At 44.8% G+C, this 25666-nt stretch overlaps 1 protein-coding gene across 1 annotated transcript in view; it reads left to right on the top strand.

The window, feature by feature from the left end:
- Window positions 1-240: 240 nt before the first annotated feature.
- The window catches only part of LOC134568501 (oocyte zinc finger protein XlCOF7.1-like), a 78678-nt gene continuing 53252 nt past the window's right edge, over window positions 241-25666 (top strand). Inside the window, exon 1 of the mRNA XM_063427131.1 lies at window positions 241-418. The gene's annotated coding sequence lies outside the window, so the exon portion shown is untranslated. The remainder of the gene's footprint in view (window positions 419-25666) is intronic.

Raw genomic sequence — 25666 nt, 5'->3', positions numbered from 1 at the left:
TATGGCAGTCTCTGTATTGTACCCAGCTCTGTGTATTGTATGGCAGTCTCTGGATTGTATGCAGCTCTGTGTATTGTATGGCAGTCTCTGTATTGTACCCAGCTCTGTGTATTGTATGGCAGTCTCTGTATTGTACGTCAGTCTCTGTATTGTACGGCAGTCTCTGTATTATCCCTCCCCCGTTACATTCCGGATGTTGTATATTTTCAAGGTTCCTTTTCCCTCTCTGTTTGCCCTCCCCCATGTGTTGTTGCTTTCTGTCTATCAGTTAACACAATACAATTAGTAGTCATTTCCCTAATCTAATTCTCCCCCAGGCTGATCAACTGTGTGCAGCTATAGGAGAGTGCCGAGTATCTGTCTGTATACGGAGGGAGGAATTCTCTGCACAATAGTCAGCTATCGTCAAACATAACAGGTACTCGTTATTATTATACAGAGCGACATGTTAATTATCAGCGTATAGATACTCAGTATTATTATACAGAGCGACATGTTAATTATCAGCGTATAGATACTTAGTATTATTATACAGAGCGACATGTTTATTATCAGTGTATAGATACTTAGTATTATTATACAGAGCGACATGTTATTACCAGCGTATAGATACTCAGTATTATTATACAGAGCGACATGTTTATTATCAGTGTATAGATACTCAGTATTATTATACAGAGCGACAGGTTTATTATCAGTGTATAGATACCCAGTATTATTATACAGAGCGACATGTTTATTATCAGCGTTTAGATACTCAGTATTATTATACAGAGCGACATGTTTATTATCAGTGTATAGATACTCAGTATTATTATACAGAGCGACATGTTTATTATCAGTGTATAGATACCCAGTATTATTATACAGAGCGACATGTTTATTATCAGCGTTTAGATACTCAGTATTATTATACAGAGCGACATGTTTATTATCAGTGTATAGATACTCAGTATTATTATACAGAGCGACATGTTTATTATCAGCGTATAGATACTCAGTATTATTATACAGAGCGACATGTTTATTATCAGTGTATAGATACTCAGTATTATTATACACCGACATGGTTATTATCAGTGTATAGATACTCAGTATTATTATACAGAGCGACATGTTTATTATCAGTGTATAGATACTCGGTATTATTATACAGAGCGACATGTTTATTATCAGTGTATAGATACTCAGTATTATTATACAGAGCGACATGTTTATTATCAGCGTATAGATACTCAGTATTATTATACAGAGCGACATGTTTATTATCAGTGTATAGATACTCAGTATTATTATACACCGACATGGTTATTATCAGTGTATAGATACTCAGTATTATTATACAGAGCGACATGTTTATTATCAGCGTATAGATACTCAGTATTATTATACAGAGCGACATGTTTATTATCAGTGTATAGATACTCAGCATTATTATACAGAGCGACATGTTTATTATCAGCGTATTGATACTCAGTATTATTATAGAGCGACATGTTTATTATCAGTGTATAGATACTCAGTATTATTATACACCGACATGGTTATTATCAGTGTATAGATACTCAGTATTATTATACAGAGCGACATGTTTATTATCAGCGTATAGATACTCAGTATTATTATACAGAGCGACATGTTTATTATCAGTGTATAGATACTCGGTATTATTATACAGAGCGACATGTTTATTATCAGTGTATAGATACTCAGTATTATTATACAGAGCGACATGTTTATTATCAGTGTATAGATACTCAGTATTATTATACAGAGCGACATGTTTATTATCAGTGTATAGATACTCAGTATTATTATACAGAGCGACATGTTTATTATCAGCGTATAGATACTCAGTATTATTATACAGAGCGACATGTTTATTATCAGTGTATAGATACTCAGTATTGTTATACAGAGCGACAGGTTTATTATCAGTGTATAGATACTCAGTATCATTATACAGAGCGACATGTAATTATCAGTGTATAGATAAGGTCAGCTCAGTCCCATCATGCACAGCCACACAAGGCCACATAAAGTGAGTAACAACAAACCTATCAGGGTAACAGCGTTCCCATACAATTTGTTAATAAGAATGAATTATGTTTTACATACATGGGGCACAATTGTTGTAAAGTTAGATATGATATTTATTAAAGGTTTTTTGTTTTTTCTCCGTGTCAGGGGAAAGTACGGTATAACCTTTGTCTGCATCAGTTATCCTGCTGTCTCAAAAGAGTCCTGAGTTTTCACACCTGATACCATCCCACATGTGGTCTTACATGGTTCATAATTTACATAACACATATACTTAGATCCAGTGTTTTCTAGGGTAATTTAAGGGTCAGGTTGCTTAGAACATCTTCATTAGTATTTAAAAACATAATCGGGCTGTACGGTCTCGTTACTCAAATACTCTGCCAGTTAAGTTTCAAACAATTGATTAACAACCCCACACATCCCACGAGGGTTACCAGGTTAAGGGCTGCACCTTGATGCACATAGCCTCTGTCATATAATAAATGTATCTTCGGCATGACTGTATTTGGTGCATTACTGTAGCCTACCCATGTCACATACTTACAATTCTCAAGTCACATAACTGGTATGTGCATTGGGTATCAAGCACTAGGTCTCAAATCTTACATGGGGGACATGCAACAGTATATGTTAAACTCAGTATTTGTCATTTGATCTCTGAATCTGCTTACAGGATTCAGAGTCCTAGACAAGTCAGACGTATTGTGTTTTCTTCCAATAATATGCGCACAATACGTTACAAATCATACGTTTTTATTACTCAGATTCATATGGCACCAAGTGCACAAACACATAAGGTTCGCTCAGGGCCGGATTAACATAGGGGCTGATGGAGCTGCAGCTCCAGGCCCAGGCCCATGGAATAGGCCCATTGGTTTTAAAAAAAAAAAAAAAAAAAATTTTTTTTTTTACATTTTTTTTTTTTACACACTACTCTTAGGGTTGCCAGGTATTTCTCATGTATTTCTTAGGGTTGCCCGGTATTTCTCAGAAGTATTTCTCAGGTATTTGAGGCTGCCTAGCCGGTGCCGGTATTGCAGTAATACCGGCAATACAAATGTCTGTCTCAGTATAAACATAGATTATTCTGCAATAGCAGCGCCGGCCAGTAGGGGTCGCTGTTTGTGTGGAGAGAGGCAGTGATAAGAAGTTACAGTATCTCCCTCCCTGCCTCTCTCTACTCACTGATCCACGGGGGAGCAGCTCTGCACAGAGAGTCCAGACAGCAGCTCCGAGACATGGGGACGCTGAGACATTGGGACACTGGGGAACATGGGGACCCTGAGCATGGACGTCCGCAGGAATTTTTCCGGGGAGAGGTTGCATAATTGTAATGACATCCAAGCTTGGCACCTTTTTGACAGTGTCATGAAAGGGAAGGAGCATAGTCATTTTCACATAAAGCAAGGATGAATAGCGTTTTCACAACTATGGTGTCAGGAATATATGTTTGTATTCCTGACACTATAGTGTTTCTTTCATCAAATTACAGGAACATTCTGGTCACCATAACAACTTTATCTAAATGAAAATGCTGTGATGCAAGGAGGCCCCTGGGTGCTTCCCCCAAAGGCTTCCTTCAGCTCCAGATCTCCAGGTCGCTCAGTGGTATTCGACTTCTGAAACAGAGTGTCAGGAAGTGCAGATTGACGTTGGGCATGGGTGCCGCTGATTGGCTAGAGTGGTCAGCTGACACTCTAAGCCAATCGCTAGTTCCCGGTTCATAAAAATGTTTTACGTTTTTATGAATGGGGAGCTACTGATTGGCTTAGAGTGCTAGCTGACCCATCTAGTCAATCAGCGGCACCCCTACCCAGCGGCCCTCTGTGTTTCCTGACACTCAGTAAATAAAAGTGAACACATTAACACTGATATTGTTTGTTTTTACCTGGGGAGATGAGAAGGTCCAAAGTTTCCCTGCCAGGCCCAGGTACCAACGCCTTATGATGTGGTGTCCCGAAGGAAGTGCTCCAATCTCATTTTCTTCTCCTTCATTTGACACAGTCTTTTTTGTCTTCTGAGGCTCCTTCTGCTCCTTTACCTTTCTGCTACTTTCTGCTTATTTTGCGCCCTTCTGCTCATTTCTCTTTTTGATCCCTTTCTGCTCCTTGATGGCTCTTCCTGCTCCTTGATGGCCCTTCCTGCTTCTGGCAGACCCTTCCTGCTTCTTTCTGCCCCTTCCAGCTTCTTGCAGCCCCTTACTGATCCTTTCTGTTCCTTCTGATTCTTCCTGCCCCTTCCTGCTCCTTGCAGACCCTTCCTGCTCCTTGCAGACCCTTCCTGCTTTTTGCAGGCCCTTCCTACTCCTTTCTGCCCCTTCTTTCTCCTTGCTGCCCCTTCCTACTCCTAGCAGACCCTTACTACTCCTTGCTGACCCCTCCTGCCCCTTGCAGACCCTTTCTACTCCTTGCTGACCCCTCCTGCTCCTTGCTCCCTCTTCCTACTCCTTGCTGCCCCTTCCTACTCCTTGCTGCCCCTTCCTGCTCCTTGCTGCCTCTTCCTACTCCTCGCTGCCTCTTCCTACTCCTTGCTGACCCCTCTTGCTCCTCGCAGACCCTTCCTACTCCTTGGTGACCCCTCCTGCTCCTTGCAGACCGTCCCTTCCCATTCCTGCTGCCCCTTCCTATTCCTTGCTGACCCCTCCTGCCTCTTGCAGACCCTTTCTACTCCTTGTTGACCCCTCCTGCTCCTTGCTGACCCCTCCTGGTCCTTGCTGCTCCTTCTACTTTACCCTCCTGCTCCTTGAAAACCTTTCGACCCCTTCCTGCTTCTTGCTGCCCCTTTCTATTCCTTGCTGACCCCTCCTGCCCCTTGCAGAACCTTTCTGCTCCTTCTACTTTACCTTCCTCTATGCGGTCTCCCCTACCCCCCATCCCTCACTTACCTGCTCTGTGCTGCTCCCCTGCGGTTTCAGTCATGAGAGAGAGGCAAGGATAAACTGTCCCTAGTGTCTCAGTGGCCCCATGTCTCCCAGTGTCCCCATGTCTCTAAGTGTCCCCTAGTGTCCTAGTGACATCAGGACACTGGGAGACATGAGGACACAGACTCTAAGGGACACTGGGAGACATGGGGATACAAACACTAGGGGACACTGGGCGACATGGGGACACTGAGAGGCATGGAGACATGGGGACACTGGGCGACTTTGAGACATAGGAGACATGGCAGTGTCCCCATGTCTCCCAGCCAGTGTCCCTAGTATCTCAGTATCCCCATGTGTCCCTGGTGTCTCTCAGTGTCTGTAGTGTGCCAGTGTCCCTAGTGTCTCAGTGTTCCCTAGACTCCTAAAGTCCCCTAGTCTCCCAATGTCTCTGTGTCCCCATGTCTCCTAGTGAAAAAAGGAGATAGGGTTGCACTCAATCACATCAATTTAAACACAGGGTGCTACTGGGCAAGGGTCAGCAAAACATCCTTATAGGTTTCACATATGAGTGTAGATTGTACTGTTTGCCGCCGTGGTTATACATGCTGTGTCTCGCGCGCATGCGTGACTGAGTCTTTTCCCGCACATGCGCGATTGGGCTTCTTGTCGCGCATGCGCCGTGAGTGCCAGACGCTGTATACCCTCTGCGGCCACCGTACTCTGTAACGTAGCGGATGACGCTGCTGCATCAAGTCACGTGGGTTAGGCGTCCCGGTCTCTTCCGGTTTGTGCGATAGGTTTGATTGCCTCCCAGGTACAACTCTTTAGTATTAATCATACAATTTAAGTTTAATAATTAAGCTTGATTTGAAGGATCTGTGCATGAACTAATGTGTATATGGTTATCTCCAAAACCGGGATTTTTCTCTTTACTTCCAGCTATTTGTTTACAGCTATGTATTTATTTATTCCACAACATGTCTTTGTTTACTTTTATGTATTAAATTGATCTATTAATTGAATTATTTTTAACATATGTTTGTTTAATGAAATCTTGTAATTGATCATCTAATTGATGGATTATCTGTTCATTAATTTGTGTGTGTATATAAGCTCAAATTTGTCACAGTGGTGTTAGCTTGAAAAAGACCTCATTGAGGTCGAAACGTTGCAATAAACCTGCTTGAAGAACAATCACAGTGAGTGCCTGGGATTCTTTCTATATGCACCCATGTCTCCTAGTGTCTCAGTGTCCCCTAGTATAAAAGAAAAAATCTCAGGCACTCACTGTGATAGATTTAGACAGGTTTATTAGACACCGCAACATTTAGACCTGTACCCAGGTCTTTATCAAGTCTCCAATGTCCCCTGTGTATCAGTGTCCCCTATGTATCAGTGTCTCAGTGCCCCATGTCTCTCAGTGCCCATAGTGTATCTGTGCCCATAGTGTCTCTGTGTCCCCTAGTATAAAAGAAAAAAATCTCAGGCACTCACTATGATAGCTTTAAGCAGGTTTATTGGACACCGCAACATTTTGTCCTGTACCCAGGTTTTTATCAAGTCTCCAGTGTCCCCTATATATCACAGTGTCTCAGTGCCCCATGTCTCCCCGTGTCCCCTCGTGTCTGTCACCCAGTGCCCCCAAGAGTCTCAGATTTCCCAGGTCTCCCAGTGTTCCCTAGTATCTGTGTCCCCATGTCTCCCAGTGTCCCAATGTCTCTCAATGTCCCCTAGTGACATGGGGACACTGGGAGACATGAGGACACAAACACTAAGGGACTGGGAGACATAGGGACACAGACATTCCCCCTTTTTGTGTATGTTCGTCCTTTCGGCCGTTCTGGTTATGTGATTTGTGTCAGTAGCCCACCCTTTTGCCGCATCTATAGACTTCCTGCTTTACTGGACACTGCTGTTAGGGGGTATGGGTTTACTTGAAAGATGAAAGCATGAGATTAGCAAAGGGTATGTGTTTTCTCATAGTTGCATCCTATGAGTTTCCCTACAGCATCATCTCCATCAGATACATGACGCTTAGGAGGTAGGACTGTTTTAGTGTTTTTGGTCAATAAGATTTTGTAATTAGGCCCATCATAATTATCAGCACCAGGCCCACTGGGCTCTTAATCCGGCCCTGGGTTCGCTAAGTACCAACAGTACCGAGCAGACATCTACTATACTACCATAACTTATTCTGACGTATATTACAGACCCCACACGCCAAGCTTAGACAGACTTGGCTCATTAATCCTACAGTATATGTGACTTACCAGAACAATTCTTACGTCATCAAAGGTGTTGGTAGGCGTCCATTTTATACGCAACCAATACGAGCGTGGGGGACTTTCAGCAGCGGCATGTCAGTACGAACTCATATGTACCCAAGGCCTTCCATTTTGTCATTTACCATCTGGGTGTGGCCTCCCCCCTTAGCAGAATCTCAGAATACTGCCGAACACCGAGCATACATTGTTCATACAGGCACTTTGCTCCCCGGTTCCTTAAACACTGATTTAGCATAAAGACCCATTCCATAGAAACGAGTGGGTATGGCCACCTAGGTATTTCTCCCAGGCACCTTATGCCTTAGAGATAGAGGTCCTGCAAAGCCAACACCCATCCTCCACGAGAGAGGTAATAACGCCCACGCGCCAAATCATAGCTAGTCGCCTTGCATGTTGCATAGCAAGGGAATCACTCATCACACCCCCTCCGCAGATCAAAGACTCATCCCTTGTAAACCCACATCCAGCAGATCACCCCCTCGTGCCAACCATAGATAGAGCCGACCCGGCCACTTGGCAACTAGTAGGGACTCACCTGTCACCAGCCTAACAAATTATTTAACCACTTCGGCACTAGTTAAAACAACTGTATACATCCTCAAGAGGAACTCATGATCCCTACATATATAATTTCAGTATGTTCTGAGTTCCAAAAGAAAGAGTTGACATTTCTATCCCAAGTACGCCAACTAGGTCTGTAGTGGAGCGGCAATATTAAATCCCAGGATCTCCGCTAGTAGTAAAGGTAATCCACAGTCAGCGCTGAAAAGTAAGGCAATATCCCAAATCCCCCAGTAACCGAACGAAACACAGTTCTGGGAGTCAACTGAGGTCTTTATTCACAGCTTCCACTATTTATGCAAGTCCCCATGCAAGGGGTTTCCTAACTGACACAGCAGGGGTAATACAGTAAGGGACTACATGGGAGACTTAACATTTGGAGCATTTCTCCCATCAGGCACTGCTGCACGAGAGGGATACTCCCACTGGAATTTACCGTTAAGTGGATCATCCCTCCGTGCAGCAGAACCGGCATTTTACATTTAAATTCACCACTTGTACAATATGCATGTTATTCTGACGAACGGACGTGCAGAGAGGCACTGAGGCTAGTGGCGTTGTGCAGAGAGGCACTGAGGCTAGTGGCGTTGTGCAGAGAGGCTTGAAGACTATTGTGAGGCCTAATAGAAAGCAGTTGTTGTTGGGGGATTCCATCATAAGAGGTGTGGAGATGGACAATGGTGGTCTTGTGAGGTGTCTTCCCGGAGCTACTGCTCACAGAGACAGGAGACGTATCTGTAATATTGTTATGATACCGGAGAAACTGACGGAAGCCAAGCACAGAGAGATGGACACAGGTTTCTTCAGGAAGGAAGAGATTCTTTATTGAATCACCGATCGGGACTCAGAGGGACTAACGTCACCAAAATACAGCAAGTTCTGAGTCCCGGACAATAGTGCAGGCTCCTTATATAGACACATAACTCCTCCCATATTAAGCTCCACCCGCACATTCTCTTGACCAATCAATACAAATGAGAATTAACTTCCTGCTTGACCGCATGGCCTGTCCAGCACAATGGAGGAGGGGAATACTACATCCTGTATTCTTGCACATGCTCCGTACACTACTGATCGTATCTTGCCTCGTGCAACCAACTGATCGATACGTCAGCATATGCACGTACACATGCCACGTGGTAATCTCGGCCTACTAAATTTATTTTTACCGAGATTCCACCACATTCCCCCCTTTGATGCCTCTTGATATTTCGCAATTACTTGAGGCATCACTTAACCTTAGTTTGCATACACCGCAAGTTACCTTGAACCAGACCAGACTTATCTTATGATGTGAATCTTCAACACTCATCTTCCTGCATTGGTTCTCCCTGATCTAGAGCCTCATATTTATAAATTGCCATTATCTGTGCAGCAGCCTTCCTCTCTGCTATATTTTCTATCAGGCTTTGCACAGACCTAACTACTAAGGGTATAAGACACGGCAGGAGTAGACACAACATTAAAATCAGTAGGACTCCACCTACCACTGCCTTAAGCCCTCCAAACCACTCATACCAGCTACCAAACCAACTACTTGGATTGTACCCTTTCCATACCTGAGTAGGCACATGCGCTAGTTTAACCATATGGCTAGTAAGCTCAGCTATTGCTTGCCCTTCGTCATCTATTTGAAGACAGCAATTGCTCAGGTTAAACTTCCCACATACACCTCCCTCTACTGCCAAAAGGTAATCCAAGGCTAATCTATTTTGGTAGACTGATGTCCTCATCCTGGTATTATGCTTCGCTAGAAGATTGAGCGCTTGTGATGTCTCGTTAGTAATGATCTCAACCACCGCCTGTAATCTTATAATACGGTTGAGCATATAAATAGGGGTTCTATAACCAAAGGTACCATCTTCTGCCCACGTGGCTGGCCCATAATAATCTATAATACGCTGGGGAGGCCATTCATTATCTTCCCAGGTGCCTATTTCTATGGGTCCCCTTTTCTTCCTATGATTCACATCATACACTTTAACACCTAAAGTCTCACCTGTTTCAATAGGTAACAAGAAGAAGGATGGTTTGAGCATACCCAACACACATGCCCCTTCCCAGTCCTGTGGCAACTCTGAATAGGCTTTCTTACCACAGATCCAGTACAAATTTGCTGGGGCTCTCCAGGTAGATGTGATGGATAGATCAAACCACACATCCTTTAAATTGGCGTATCTAGCAAACGGGTTAGATGGTTCTGAGACATTTGAAGCCGACCACCAAGTTGTATTCTTAGTATCATCATCATAAGCTTTTTGCCCTAGACAAGTTAATTCTCCTACAGAAGTATTATACATCATTCCTTTCCTTGCTATGCAAACATAACCTATGATGGAGGTCTTTAATCTCCACTCAGATTTACCTCTAACACTCATATGATAATCGGCTTGTGTAGATATTAATTGGTCAACTGCCTCAGAACCGGACATTACCTCCTTTGCTTCCCAAGACCATTAGTCTCCCATGTTAGTACCTCCACACACATAGCAGTTGGTAACATTAAGACTACCGGCAATACTTTCAGCTAAATCGATGAACAGGTTTTTAGCATTATGGGGGATCTTATTATCTATACTCATCTCTTCATAAAAGGAATGGTATACTTGATGAGTCTGGGAGGATACCGTATCAGTCTCTATCCCTATAAACAATACTGTCCCAGGATCTAAACCCGTCCCATATATTTGAAACCCAAATAAATTACCATACTTGTCTAAGAACTTGTCGGGGTTATTTATAAGTATATGGACTGGATTGCATTCCATAGACTTACAATATGGGCTGGTAGGCAACTTAGTCACTATCATGTCCTTGTCTACTGTCTGTCCCCAAGTTGCCCACCCCACACAAGACCAATATGGGCAAAAGTTATAATCTCTATTTGGGCATCTAGGACTCACATATTTATTTTTACTGCTGGGACAAATATATTTATCGTTAGACCCATACGTCCTCTCCCATCTAAGATCCCCACATACATTCCACGGCTTTCTACCACTTGATATCGCCTTACATGCATCAAATAGCAGTACACCCGAAGAATATACGGATTCTAATACTGTCTTGTTAATTAGGGTCCCCTGAGGATCTCCATTCCTGAGAGTCAACCAAATTGTACGAGGTTGATACTCCGGACTGAAGCACTTAGGTTCTCCTACTCCTAAATGGCACACACTATATTCTATATTAAGGTATCTACATCTTGATACATCTCCTTTACACTCGTATTGTGAATGTCAAATTAGGGTTTGGGAAATATGGTTACCTGTTCTTGTAGTCTTAATGCATACCTCACAGCTAGGAGTGTCGGTACCTCTACCTTCCTGAATATAAAAATACACATAAATAAACATTATCAAAAACACATCTTTCGCCGTCATCCTCAGTCTTCGTCCGTGCGAAGGCACCTCAGCTTCCAGGATGTAAGGGCTGCAGGGAATGGAGTTCTGCTCGTCTTCACAGGAGTCCCTTCGAGACTTTCCCTGACTTATACACTATACGTCGGTGAGCGGACAGGCTTTATTATGGCCGTCTAAACACTCACTTCACCAAATCTCTGTAACAATAAAATTTTGTAATCCACAAAGTTCCTCGTTACTCCGACTGAGTCGTGCGTTTTAACCGGATCTTGCAGGGATTCTCTGGATCTGCTGTAACTTGCCAAGAATCGACTGCTGCTGGTTTAACCCTGGAGTGATGTATCCACGGAGTCACTTCGGCTACTTTTATCGCTGTAGGGGTAGACAAAAGAACAACATAAGGACCTCTCCACTTGGGCCCTAACGGTACATTATTCCACTCTTTAATCCACACTTGGTCTCCTGGGTGGTAACTATGAACTGGGGGATAAATATTCACAGGTAATCTATCTTGTACCCATTTCTGTACCTCCTCCATAGTCCTACCCAACTCTACAACCTGCTGCCGGGTAATTCCTTCTCCCAACTGACTCAAATCCCCCCTTAAGTTACCAAGTACGGGAGGTGGTCGCCCATACATGATTTCAAAAGGAGAGAGGCCCATCCTTCTGGTAGGGGTACTGCGGATTCGCAATAGAGCTATGGGTAAGAGAACGTTCCACTTAAGTTGGGTTTCCTGACACATTTTAGCCAACTGATTCTTAATAGTTCTATTCATTCTCTCTACCTTACCAGAACTCTGGGGTCTATATGCAGTATGAAGCCTCCACTTTATACCAAGCATATGAGTCAGTTGTTGTAGGCACTGATGAACAAAAGCTGGACCATTGTCCGATCCTATAGAGCAGGGTAGTCCATATCGGGGTATTATTTCTCGTAACAGGAATCTCACAACTTCTCCTGCTTTCTCTGTACGAGTAGGACATGCTTCTACCCAGCCTGAATAGGTGCACACAATTACCAGCAGGTAACGATGTCCACCCGATTTAGACATCACTGTAAAGTCAATTTGTAAATCGGACATGGGGAGTCCCCCCATAAACTGGACTCCTGGTGGCTTTACTGGTCCTTGTCTTGCATTATTTTTAGCACACGTTACACATCTTCGTACAATGGCCTGAGTCAAGTTGGACAATCTTGGTATGTAGAAATGTTTTCTGAGAGATTCTTCTGTGCTATCTCTCCCAGAATGTGTCCCGTTGTGATAGTTTTGGACAATTTCTACCGCTAGTGATGCTGGAATGACTATTCTTCCATCTTCTAACTGATACCATTTGTTCTCCAAATACTTTCCAGATTCAGTCTTTAACCACTCCTCTTCTTGAGCTGTATAAACTGGAGTCCATTGAGACAGTGGAGTTGGTATAAGAGCAGCTATATGCCCCACATACTCCTGTCTTCCCGATTCAGCGGCACGCTTAGCTGTACTGTCTGCCATCCGATTTCCTTTAGTTACATCACCATCTCCTCTCAGATGCGCTCGACAATGTATAATACCGACTTCTTTCGGCTCCCACACTGCTTCCAATAGTTGTAGGATTTCAGCTGCATATTTGATTTCTTTGCCTTCTGAATTCAATAGTCCTCTTTCTTTATACAAAGCTCCATGGGCATGAGTGGTTAAAAACGCATACTTGGAGTCCGTGTAGATGTTCACTCTTAAACCTTCAGCCAATTGTAACGCTCGTGTCAGTGCTATCAATTCTGCCTTTTGTGCTGATGTTCCTTTCGCCAGTGGCCGAGCTTCTATCACCTTGTCTATTGTTGTTACTGCATATCCTGCATAGCGGATCCCTTCTTTCACATAACTACTGCCGTCGGTGTAATATTGAACATCGGGGTTCTGGATGGGAAAATCACGAAGATCTGGTCTACTTGAAAATACTTCATCCATTACTTTCAAACAATCATGTTGACTTTCAGTAGGTTGTGGCAAAAGGGTAGCTGGATTTAAGGTGTTTACAGTCTCTAAATGCACTCTTGGGTTTTCACACAACATTGCTTGATACTTGGTCATACGGCTGTTACTAAACCAATGATTTCCTTTGTAATCCAACAACGTCTGTACTGCATGTGGGACTCGTACATAAAGTTCTTGACCCAGAGTGAGTTTATCGGCTTCAGCTACTAGCAGGGCGGCTGCAGCTACTGCTCTTAGACAAGGTGGAAGTCCACTGGCCACTGCATCCAGTTGCTTAGACATGTAGGCAACAGGTCTTTGCCATGATCCCAAGTACTGTGTCAATACTCCCACAGCCATTCTTCTTTGCTCATGTACATACAGGTAGAATGGTCGTGTGTGATCAGGTAGACCTAATGCTGGGGCACTCATCAAAGCCTTCTTCACATCTTCACATGCCGTTTGCTGTTCTTGAGTCCATAAGAAGGGGTCGTGCTCTGTACCTTTGATAGCTGCATACAGAGGTTTTGCCAGTATCGCGTAGCTGGGAATCCATATCCTACAGAAGCCTGCTGCCCCCAAGAATTATCGCACTTGTCTTCTATTCTTGGTGTAACGGACCGTTTCACTTACAAGAGGATAAAACCCAGTTTAGGCGATAATCCCCTTTCCAGATGCACAGGCAGCTACTGCAAACACCATTCTCCCGACTGGAACCACACGAACACTGGAACAGCTGAACAAGAAAAGCAGACATCGGCTTACACTCTTGGCAGTCAGCATACAATCCCATTCCCCCAAAGACCGAGACGACACATCGCTTTGAGGGTTAAGCAAGAACTCTAGACTGGGACACCCAGTCTGGCTTTTATTTCCAACTCACACATACAGGCCACACCCAGGGGGAGGCATAAAAGAACCAATGACATAGATGTTACCTCCCACACATCCCCTCCCCTTAGTGTGACACATAATCCCATTATGCATACAGAGTAAAATATACTTTTACACAACTTTCATAACTTTAAAACCATACATCACATTCACATAAAAATACATATCCACAATCAATCCATTCAGGGGAACAACATATTAAAAAATGGCATGAATCCGACCAGGGGTTTAAAAGTTACTAAAAGTATCTTTTGGGCCCTGGCTTGCAGCATGGCACAATCTGGCCCAAACAGAAGTAAAACATCCCCCACAATGCATCCCGGCTTCCTCCCTTCTGCCCTGGAGATAATTGGAGAAGTAATCCAATTATCTAGGACTAGAGTCAGACTCCATTAACCACATGGTTGCAAAAAGACAGTAAAAGACATAAAATTACATACTGATACATTTAACACATAAAACACACATTTCTACATATCCCCAGTTTAACTGAACACATAAATACCTACATAATATTTAAGACAGTATTACTGTGATATGTTACAAAGTCTTAAAGGGACAAAAGTCCCAATATGTCCATCGCTGATTTTAAAGGGCCAGTAGCAGCAATATAAATTATTGCATGCCCAAATATAGTGTTTATAGAGCAATATGTCCATGGGCCGTAGTCGCAGGGCAGGAGGCTAGCAGCCAGGCCTCTCCAGTTCAGTGGCGAAGCTGGTTTCGCCACATTTCTCCCCTTTGCCAATTAGACTAACAGGGTACCTGACTTTCTGCCGGTCAGTGCCCTGGTTAGTCCAGCAACCCACCCACGAAACAGAAATAACAAAGCAGCCCACCCACACTAACCGGTTACTACATCTGGGTGGGAGACGGGTAGGCTGCCTTGGTGGGTTGCTGAGGGGGCAGAGACCAGCGGTACTCTGTCCTGTTGCCAGCACTACCACGGGAGTAGTCTGGTGGGCGCCTGGTTGCTGGAGACTGGCTGTCTCCCCTTTAGGTGCACAGCTCGACTGCCGGAGGGGGAGACCGACTGTCTCCCCTTTGGATCCATCACACTGAGGCTGGGGAACAGGACCGACCGTCCCTATCCCTTGTGCTGTAAGTGCAGAGACTACGGTCCCATCTGCACAGTTGTGGGGCTTAACATCTCCCCTTGGTGGGTTTGGTTGCCGTGGGAGAGAGGGTGTAACAAGTTCCTCTCTCTGGATGGCAAACTGCCGCTGGGGAGAAAGGATGGCACCTTCTGCTCCCTGGGGTACACACTGCCGCTGGGGAGGAAGGACGACACCATCAGCTCCCTGGGGTACTGTCACGTCTAAACATTTGTTATGAAGGAACACAACTGCAGATTTCGTATAGTTTGAATATTTATTAAAGAAAGTAAAAGGTAAAGACTTTAATTCCAATTTACAGGTACTGTAGCTTTAAGTAGTAAATGATAACTGAAGTCCACAATTACAGGCACTGTAGCTTTAAGTAGTAAATGATAACTGAAGTCCACAATTACATGCACTGTAGCTTTAAGTAGTAAATGATAACTGAAGTCCACAATTACAGGCACTGTAGCTTTAAGGAGTAAACGATAGTAAATTGCAGACACTGAATCAATAAAGAGTCTCTTAGTAGAATCAACGGTTTAGGTGATAAGCAGTCACAATAGCTGTTCCATAGACTTTAACCGAAGCAAGACAGATGCAGCTAACTGAGATAAAGTATGAGTTGAAGTTAGCTGTAACGGTTTTGTATTATCGAAGGATTTTGGAGACAGGAAATAACAGCTTGAGATGCAATGCTTATCACAGAGGTTTTACTTAGCTTCCGGCACATAGAACACTGGTTCCCGAGATCTCCTCAGAGGCGTTTATCCTGGATGGAGAGTGTTAAGCTTTTAGTTGTTGATGAGGAGAGGTGAAGGGAACTTGCAGAGTCTTTCAGTCCGGTCTGGTAACAGAGGTTTTCACAACGAAGTTGTAGCCGGTTCGTGAGTACGGAACGTAGTTCAATAATCCAGCCCTGATCAGCTGGTGCAGTCAGATTAAATAGGCAGACCGTGTCATAAAGGGGTGTGGCTAGGCTCCGTGGAACCAGGAAGTAAGAGGATACCATAGTTAAGGCATGACAGTACCCCCTCTTTAATGAGCAACCTCTGGGTGCTATTGACTTGGTTTAGAAGGGTAACGCTTGTGAAATTTGGAAACCAATTTGTCAGCATGAACGACAGAGGAGTTTTCCCATGTATCTTCATCAATTCCATATCCTTTCCATCTGATGAGGTATTGTAAGGAGCCACGATGGATCCTTGAATCCAGTATACTTTGAATTTCGTATTCTTCTTCACCCTGGACCAATATGGGATCAGGAGAAGTAGTGACATTTCTTTGGAAAGGGTCAGGATGATGAGGCTTCAACAAGGACAATTGATTGGATCTTTGGCATACAGAACAAGATTTGACATAAGATTCGATAGTTTGGTCTTGACGAGGCCACCAACAGTATCTTTTAGACAATTCAAGGGTCCTTTTCATACCTGGATGACCTGCCAGAGGAGAATCATGAATAAATTCAAGTACTTTAATTCTGAAAGAGGGAGGTACATAAATCCGGTCTTTAAAATAGTAGAGACCGTTTTTCTTGGATAATTTCATTGATTTAGGAAGTTCAAGAGCATCTTCACTGAGACCTTTAATGTCGTCAATAAGAGAAGATAAGATTCCAATGACTTTAGGCAAAGGAGGTTCTTGAGGAGTTTTGTGTTGAGAAAGGACAGCTCCAATTGCAAATTCCGAAGCATCCGTTTCAAGGACATAAGGATATGAAGGATTTGGAAGTTGAAGGATCTTCATAGAGAAGAGACATGGCTTCAAAAAATTCATCCAGTGAGCCTAAGATGGGGTCATCATTGTCCAAAAAGGTATGGGCCCAGAACATAGGTTCACCTCTTAGAAAGGAAATAACTGAAAAAACCTTAGATCTTTCTGTGGGATAAGCTCTAGGTTTTAAAGCAATCAATAGTTTGCAGGAATAAAAAAACTCCTTATATTTGGAACGATCACCATAGAATTTTTCAGGGTTACATACAGCAGGATCGCTAGCCGAGAGCAGAGTAGTATGAGGAGTACGAGTTTGTAAATCTCTGACATAAGTGAGAAGTCTTTCGTTAGTGACTTGCAGGTCTTGCACACCTTGGGTTAGTGTATCAACTCTTTGATTCAGCGTAGTTATAGTAGAATCGAAATCTGCTGGATCCATTACAATGGCTGGATTATTCTGTCACGTCTAAACATTTGTTATGAAGGAACACAACTGCAGATTTCGTATAGTTTGAATATTTATTAAAGAAAGTAAAAGGTAAAGACTTTAATTCCAATTTACAGGTACTGTAGCTTTAAGTAGTAAACGATAACTGAAGTCCACAATTACAGGCACTGTAGCTTTAAGTAGTAAATGATAACTGAAGTCCACAATTACAGGCACTGTAGCTTTAAGTAGTAAATGATAACTGAAGTCCACAATTACAGGCACTGTAGCTTTAAGTAGTAAATGATAACTGAAGTCCACAATTACATGCACTGTAGCTTTAAGTAGTAAATGATAACTGAAGTCCACAATTACAGGCACTGTAGCTTTAAGTAGTAAATGATAACTGAAGTCCACAATTACAGGCACTGTAGCTTTAAGGAGTAAACGATAGTAAATTGCAGACACTGAATCAATAAAGAGTCTCTTAGTAGAATCAACGGTTTAGGTGATAAGCAGTCACAATAGCTGTTCCATAGACTTTAACCGAAGCAAGACAGATGCAGCTAACTGAGATAAAGTATGAGTTGAAGTTAGCTGTAACGGTTTTGTATTATCGAAGGATTTTGGAGACAGGAAATAACAGCTTGAGATGCAATGCTTATCACAGAGGTTTTACTTAGCTTCCGGCACATAGAACACTGGTTCCCGAGATCTCCTCAGAGGCGTTTATCCTGGATGGAGAGTGTTAAGCTTTTAGTTGTTGATGAGGAGAGGTGAAGGGAACTTGCAGAGTCTTTCAGTCCGGTCTGGTAACAGAGGTTTTCACAACGAAGTTGTAGCCGGTTCGTGAGTACGGAACGTAGTTCAATAATCCAGCCCTGATCAGCTGGTGCAGTCAGATTAAATAGGCAGACCGTGTCATAAAGGGGTGTGGCTAGGCTCCGTGGAACCAGGAAGTAAGAGGATACCATAGTTAAGGCATGACAGGTACACACTGCCGCTGGGGAGGGAGGACGCTGCTCTCCTCTCCCTTCACCTCACACTGCCTTCCTGGCACATCACTTTGTTGCTGGGGGGCAGGAACAACAACCTCTGCCCCCTGTAACTCAGCCTGCCGCTGGGGAGGATGGACGACACCATCAGCTCCCGGAGACACACACTGCCGCTGGGGAGGAAGGACTGCACCTTCTGCTCCCTGGGGCACACACTGCCGCTGGGGAGGGAGGACGCTGCTCTCCTCTCCCTTCACTTCACACTGCCTTCTTGGCATATCACTTTGCTGCTGGGGGGCAGGAACAACAACCTCTGCCCCCTGTAACACAGCCTGCCGCTGGGGAGGATGGACGACACCATCAGCTCCCGGAGACACACACTGCCGCTGGGGAGGAAGGACTGCACCTTCTGCTCCCTGGGGCACACACTGCCGCTGGGGAGGGAGGACGCTGCTCTCCTCTCCCTTCACTTCACACTGCCTTCTTGGCATATCACTTTGCTGCTGGGGGGCAGGAACAACAACCTCTGCCCCCTGTAACACAGCCTGCCGCTGGGGAGGAAGGACTGCACCTTCGGCTCCCTGGGTTACACACTGCCGCTGGGGAGGAAGGACGCTGCTCTCCTCTCCCTTCACTTCACACTGCCTTCTTGGCATATCACTTTGCTGCTGGGGGGCAGGAACAACAACCTCTGCCCCCTGCAACTCAGCCTGCCGCTGGGGAGGAAGGACGACACCTTCATCTCCCTGGGGAACACACTGCCGCTTGGGAGGATGGACGACACCATCAGCTCCCGGAGACACACACTGCCGCTGGGGAGGGAGGACGACACCATCAGCTCCCTGGGGTTGCTCACAGGACCAGTCTAGGAGATCTGCTACCTCGGGTACTGCTGGTTGCTGTTGGGAAGGAGAACCGGTTGTCTCCTCCCAGGCCGCATGGATGAGTCGCATGTAATCCCCCTCCAGGGTCCATTCCTGGGTAACCAAATACAGTAGGTCTGCCTCGAGGTCAATAGCGCTAGGGAGACCCAGCATGTCCTCTCGGACGTAGTACAGGTCCCAAAAACGAGAGTCGGTCACTTTCCCAAAGTCCTCATCGCCACTATTTTCCCAAAATAGGCCGGGGCCATTGTAATCTCCGCCTTCTGGGAACTCATACTCTGCCCTCCCGGGGACACACTGAGCTGCGTACCACTGTAGCGCCTGGTATGAGTCGTCATGCGTCAGTTCTGCGGATACTAGAATCTCGAGTCTAGTCACCCACTTTTCTGTGGTCTGTTTTCTCAGGAGGGGCATCCGCTCTGTCATTCTAGCCAGGATTCGCTGCCTTCTGCTGTGGTGCCGATCCCCTCGTGACCACTGTACCTCCTCTAGGGCTTCGCCCCACAACCCGGCTCTGACCACCTCTCTGTACATCAACATGTACTCCTCTGGGACTGCTCCAGACTCCGGGACATAATCGTTCAATCTAACTTGAAACTCCTCCTCCATTTTCTGAGTTCCTTTGTAGATAGGGTCGCTGTACGGATACTAGCGTTGCCCTCAATTTGTAATCCAGAAATGGTGTTGTCTGTAGCTGTCCCTCTGGTTGTAGGAACGATCCCGCCGCTTGCCACCAATTGTAACGGACCGTTTCACTTACAAGAGGATAAACCCCAGTTTAGGCGATAATCCCCTTTCCAGATGCACAGGCAGCTACTGCAAACACCATTCTCCCGACTGGAACCACACGAACACTGGAACAGCTGAACAAGAAAAGCAGACATCGGCTTACACTCTTGGCAGTCAGCATACAATCCCATTCCCCCAAAGACCGAGACGACACATCGCTTTGAGGGTTAAGCAAGAACTCTAGACTGGGACACCCAGTCTGGCTTTTATTTCCAACTCACACATACAGGCCACACCCAGGGGGAGGCATAAAAGAACCAATGACATAGATGTTACCTCCCACACATCCCCTCCCCTTAGTGTGACACATAATCCCATTATGCATACAGAGTAAAATATACTTTTACACAACTTTCATAACTTTAAAACCATACATCACATTCACATAAAAATACATATCCACAATCAATCCATTCAGGGGAACAACATATTAAAAAATGGCATGAATCCGACCAGGGGTTTAAAAGTTACTAAAAGTATCTTTTGGGCCCTTGCTTGCAGCATGGCACAATCTGGCCCAAACAGAAGTAAAACATCCCCCACAATGCATCCCGGCTTCCTCCCTTCTGCCCTGGAGATAATTGGAGAAGTAATCCAATTATCTAGGACTAGAGTCAGACTCCATTAACCACATGGTTGCAAAAAGACAGTAAAAGACATAAAATTACATACTGATACATTTAACACATAAAACACACATTTCTACATATCCCCAGTTTAACTGAACACATAAATACCTACATAATATTTAAGACAGTATTACTGTGATATGTTACAAAGTCTTAAAGGGACATTAGTCCCAAAAGTCCCAATATGTCCATCGCTGATTTTAAAGGGCCAGTAGCAGCAATATAAATTATTACATGCCCAAATATAGTGTTTATAGAGCAATATGTCCATGGGCCGTAGTCGCAGGGCAGGAGGCTAGCAGCCAGGCCTCTCCAGTTCACAGTGGCGAAGCTGGTTTCGCCACACTTGGGTATCGGTATTTGGCACACAGCTTCTTTTCTCTCTGGCCCCATAATTCTTTGACCTTCAGAGATATGGAATCCCAGATATTTGACAGTTGGCAAACACAACTGAGCCTTCTTTCTAGACACCTTGTATCCTGCCTTCCAGAGAATGTGTAGTAGATCGTGCGTTGCTTGCTGACATATTTCTTTTGTAACTGCTGCTATCAACAAGTCATCTACATACTGTAACAATACACACTCTCCTGGGATGGACTCGAAATCCAGTAGATCTTGACTTAGAGCTGAACCAAATAGGGTAGGTGAATTTTTAAACCCTTGGGGCAGTCTTGTCCAGGTCATTTGGCGTTTTGAGCCCGTTACAGCGTTCTCCCATTGGAAAGCGAAAATACATTGACTTTCTGCGGCAATTCGGAGGCAAAAGAAGGCATCTTTGAGGTCTAAGACTGTAAAGTATGTAGCCCCGCCCGGAATTAAAGCGAGCAGGTTATATGGATTGGGTACAACTGGGTGTATACTAACAACCGCATCATTGACTGCTCTCAAGTCCTGCACAGGTCGATACTCATCTGTACCGGGCTTTTGAACAGGCAGCAATGGGGTGTTCCAGGGGGAAGTACAGAATTTTAGGATACCATACCGTATGAACTTATCCAGATAAGATTGTATGTTCTTCTTAGCCTTCTGCGGGATGTGATATTGTCTTAGGCTCACTGGATAAACCCCAAGTTTTAGTTCAATTTTAATAGGTGGAATATTGCGGGCCAGTCCTGGTGGGTTGTTCTCTGCCCAAACTCCTGGTATGTTGAATAAAGACTCATCACTCCTAGGGTTTTGGCTAGTCAACGCTGTATAAAGTCGCCACTCTTCTTCCTTTGGTACGGATAATGTCATAATACCTGAAGGTCCATTAAACTTTAAGGATGTTGTTCCATTTGGTAGGAACGTAATCTGCGCTTGTAATTTAGATAGCATATCACGTCCCAGCAATTGGACTGGACATTCAGGCATATAAAGGAATTGATGTTTTACTACGTGGCCTCCCAATGTACAGAGTCGACTTTTAAGAACCGGTTTTTCAGCACTTCTTCCAGTTGCTCCTATTACAGTAATAGTCCTTCCAGATGGAGGAGCAACTAGATTAGTCACCACCGAATGTTCAGCACCAGTGTCGATCATGAACGCACTCCTTTTTCCCCCTATTGATACATCGACCACAGGCTCCGCTCGACCAAGGGGGATGGAGCCCGGTCGGTATCAATAGTCCTCCATGACCGTGTCAGCCAATCCTACAAAGTCCCTACCTTCTCTATCGCGGGACCTTTGCGCTGCTGGGAAATACCTATCTTCCCTAACACTTCCTCTGTTCCCATTGCTCCCTCTATTACCATTACTCCCTCCGGGGCCTCCTCTACCTCTCGCTCTGCCTCTAAAGTTTCCGTATCCTGCCCTAGGTCTGTCTCTCTCATACTGTTCTCTTCGCGGACACTCATTTCTCCAATGCCCTTCTTCTCTACAGTATGCACACTGATTTCTACTTAGTGGTTCCTCATTCCACTTACTATCGCCTCTATCTGGGCCCCGTCTATCTACGCCTGCGATCGCTACCGCTAGCATATCAGCCTTTTTACGCATCTTGCGCTCTTCCTCTTTCTTACTTTCTGTTTCCCGGTTCATGTATACTTTATTCGCTACCTCCATTAGTTGGGTGATAGACATACCTGCAAACCCTTCTAACTTTTGTAGCTTGCGCTTAATATCTCCGTAAGCTTGGCTGACAAAGGCGGAGTTCACCATTCGGGAATTATCTGCGTCTTCCGGATTAAAGGGGGTATACAAGCGGTATGCCTCCAATAATCGGTCATAAAAGACACTGGGCGCTTCATCACTTTTCTGAATCACCTCAACTGTCTTCGACATATTAATGGCTTTCTTTCCTCCGGCTTTCATGCCAGCAATTATAGCGTCTCTATAGGCTTGAAGTGGCGCCAAATCAGGATATTCAGATCTAATGGGGGTTGGCTCTGATTCCGGAAGGGGAGATTTAGTACGAGAGGGGGTGGATTCTGTACTGGAGGAGGAAGCGGAAGTGGATGAGGACAATGAGGGAAGGGTTGCAGGACTTCCTGCATTTGCGTCACTTCCTCTTAAAGGAAAGTAAGGGGGCGGAAAAGGGATCTCGGACTCAGGGGGCGTGTCCAAAATGGGCCTGTTACAAATCGCTATTTGTAACTGGCCCTTTAAATGAGAAATTGCCCTGCTTCCCTGGATTGTGGAGAAGCATGTTTGCCAGCCTCCTGCCTCATGACTATGGCCCCTGGAAGATTGTGCCCCTGAAAACTTATTAACATTTATTGGGTGTGTATGGCCCTTTAAGAACCGTCTGGGGACATATTGTGACTTTGCTGAACAATGTCCCTTTAAGACTATGTCCCCAGACCTGTAAAATAACTTGCCCCTGGCTTTCTCCCACTTGGTTCAGTAAATAGGGCTTACTGAACCAAGTACCACACAGGCGGACCACCCAGAAGCTAAAGTGTGCAGGCAATTTACCTCCCAGGCTGTGAGGTTACTGCAGGTTAATTGCCGAGCGCTGGGTGGCCGCCATTCGGCAGCCGAACACGTGGCGGCGGCCATTTTAGTCATTCGAATGCGGTCAGCGGTGTATGCTAAAGATTCTGTGGAACCAAAATCGGCTACACATTTTGCCGAACACCGCTGTCCCTTACCTTCTCCCATACTGAACTTGCAGCTCCAGAGACTAAGTCCCGTTCGAAATGGGACTTAGTCGTTTTTTCGACATGAAATTGACCGGCCGCACAGCCCAAATCTATGGAACTGTTTTGGGCAGGAAATTGTGCTTGCGGTCGGTCATAAAGGACTTCCAGCTAACTTTTGATCCACTGGAGGGATTTGGCTGATTTTTGGAAGTGTTTATGTTTGATGTATGCTGAGTCTGAATATGCAACTTTTATTGAAATTGGATGTATGGTTTTAAAGTTACAGTGTGTGTGTAAAAACTGTATTTTTATTGTATGTAATAATTGGTTTAACTGTTTATCTGAGGGGAGGGAACCTGTGGGCTGTACTATGCTGTTATTGGTTAATTTCATCCTCCCCCTGGGAGTGTCCTGTGTGTACCTTATCCTAATAAAAAGCAGGCTGGGTGTTCCAGTCCTCAGACCTCTTCTGACCCTCAATACGTAGCCGTGTCTCGTTATTGGAGGGAACTGCTATATCACACTGGGGATTGCTATGCGCTGCATATTCCCCTGAGCTCTTAATCACTTAGCTCTTGTAAGAGCTTGTTCCGGATACGCTCTCCTGGAGGAGAGGTCTTCCCCACACGGTCCTGGAGGACAGAAGCCGATCCAGGGTGGAAGGAAGACGGCGCGGCTCCAGTTAAGCTACGGCGGTTGTGGAGCCTGCGGTGGTTGTGGTGTCGTCTGCAGTGCTTGGAGTTCTCTGAGAGCGCTAGGAGCATCCATCAACGGAGGGTACTCGGTCGGAGTACACGGAGCTCCGTTACAGGGCCTAACACCAGTCCTAGTGGACAAACAAGTCCTAGCCACCATGAGGCGACATTGTTCCTCGTGGCACGTCTGGATCCATTTTGGCGAGTCATTTACGGCCTGTCTCCAACAATCAATATAAGGAAACTGCCCGTAAAGTTCAGGCCTACCCGATACAGCCACGTGTAAGCGCTGTACCAGAGTTGGATCCAAACTGCCACGTGGCGGCCATGCCGCAACCAAAGTAGGCCACTCCCTAGTACACAAAGTGACCAAACGTACAGGAGACATTTTAACCCCAAAATCACAGGTTTTAAATCCCTTTTTAAAATTCTTCACCATACAACCTAAGGGATCCGGAATCGTTGACTGCGACGCACCCATACTTATCAATGGAACGTCGCTGACAACGAATACTATGCACGCGTACTATTCAACAGTCACACCCGTTTCCTCTGGCAACAGCACCACGTGGTACGGTTACCAAGTGAAACGTACACAATAACACAATAAACACTCAGGGAATTCCCGTACACACACAGCTGTTACACCAGTCACTAGATAATCAATATTATGCCCTTTGGCGAAACTATACAGTCACCCACGCTATAATTCTCTATATACGAATTACCCGTCTATAACACACCCCAGTAACATCGTCTTTTACAAATAGCGGTTACAGTACGGTTAGCATAGGTCAAAGCACAAGTTAAGGTCACAATACAATTATTAGTGGTTATGGTGTTAAACATGCAATGGACGACAATTATTAGTACTTATATACAGTGTCAGTAAATATACAGGGTTATGATACCGTGCACTATAATACAGCAACACACTATTAACACTCTCGCTAGACGGCTGAGCTCGCGCTATCTAACAAGATAAATACTTTACTAAACAATCTTTAACACATTTACAATTCCCAACTAAACTATTGGCCAGTACCTTGAATGGACTACCTAAAACTATGTACACCCGTTTTGGTTAGCCACACTGCCCAAGCACCACATATAGCGAGCTAGAGGACCGAATTTACACAGACGCCTCTTAGTCGATTACTATCAAAAATCTAGTGGGTTCCAAATTTACACGCCTTCCCACTTAGCCAAGATAGGTTGAGAGCTAGCGAACCGAATTTACACAGACGCCGCTTAGTCTCCCGGTCCCTCCGACCTAGCGAACAAAATATACACCCTAGAACGCTAGTCTAGACAAGACACCGGTGTCCGGCTAGGGCTATTTACACCAGAACCCCGCCTGACTAACAAAATCAAACGGTCTGACTAAAGAGCGTTCGATCGAGC

The sequence above is a fragment of the Pelobates fuscus genome, chromosome 7 (genome assembly GCF_036172605.1).
Source record: "Pelobates fuscus isolate aPelFus1 chromosome 7, aPelFus1.pri, whole genome shotgun sequence".
NCBI classification, from domain to species: domain Eukaryota; kingdom Metazoa; phylum Chordata; class Amphibia; order Anura; family Pelobatidae; genus Pelobates; species Pelobates fuscus.
This window is presented reverse-complemented; position numbering and strand designations above follow the sequence as displayed.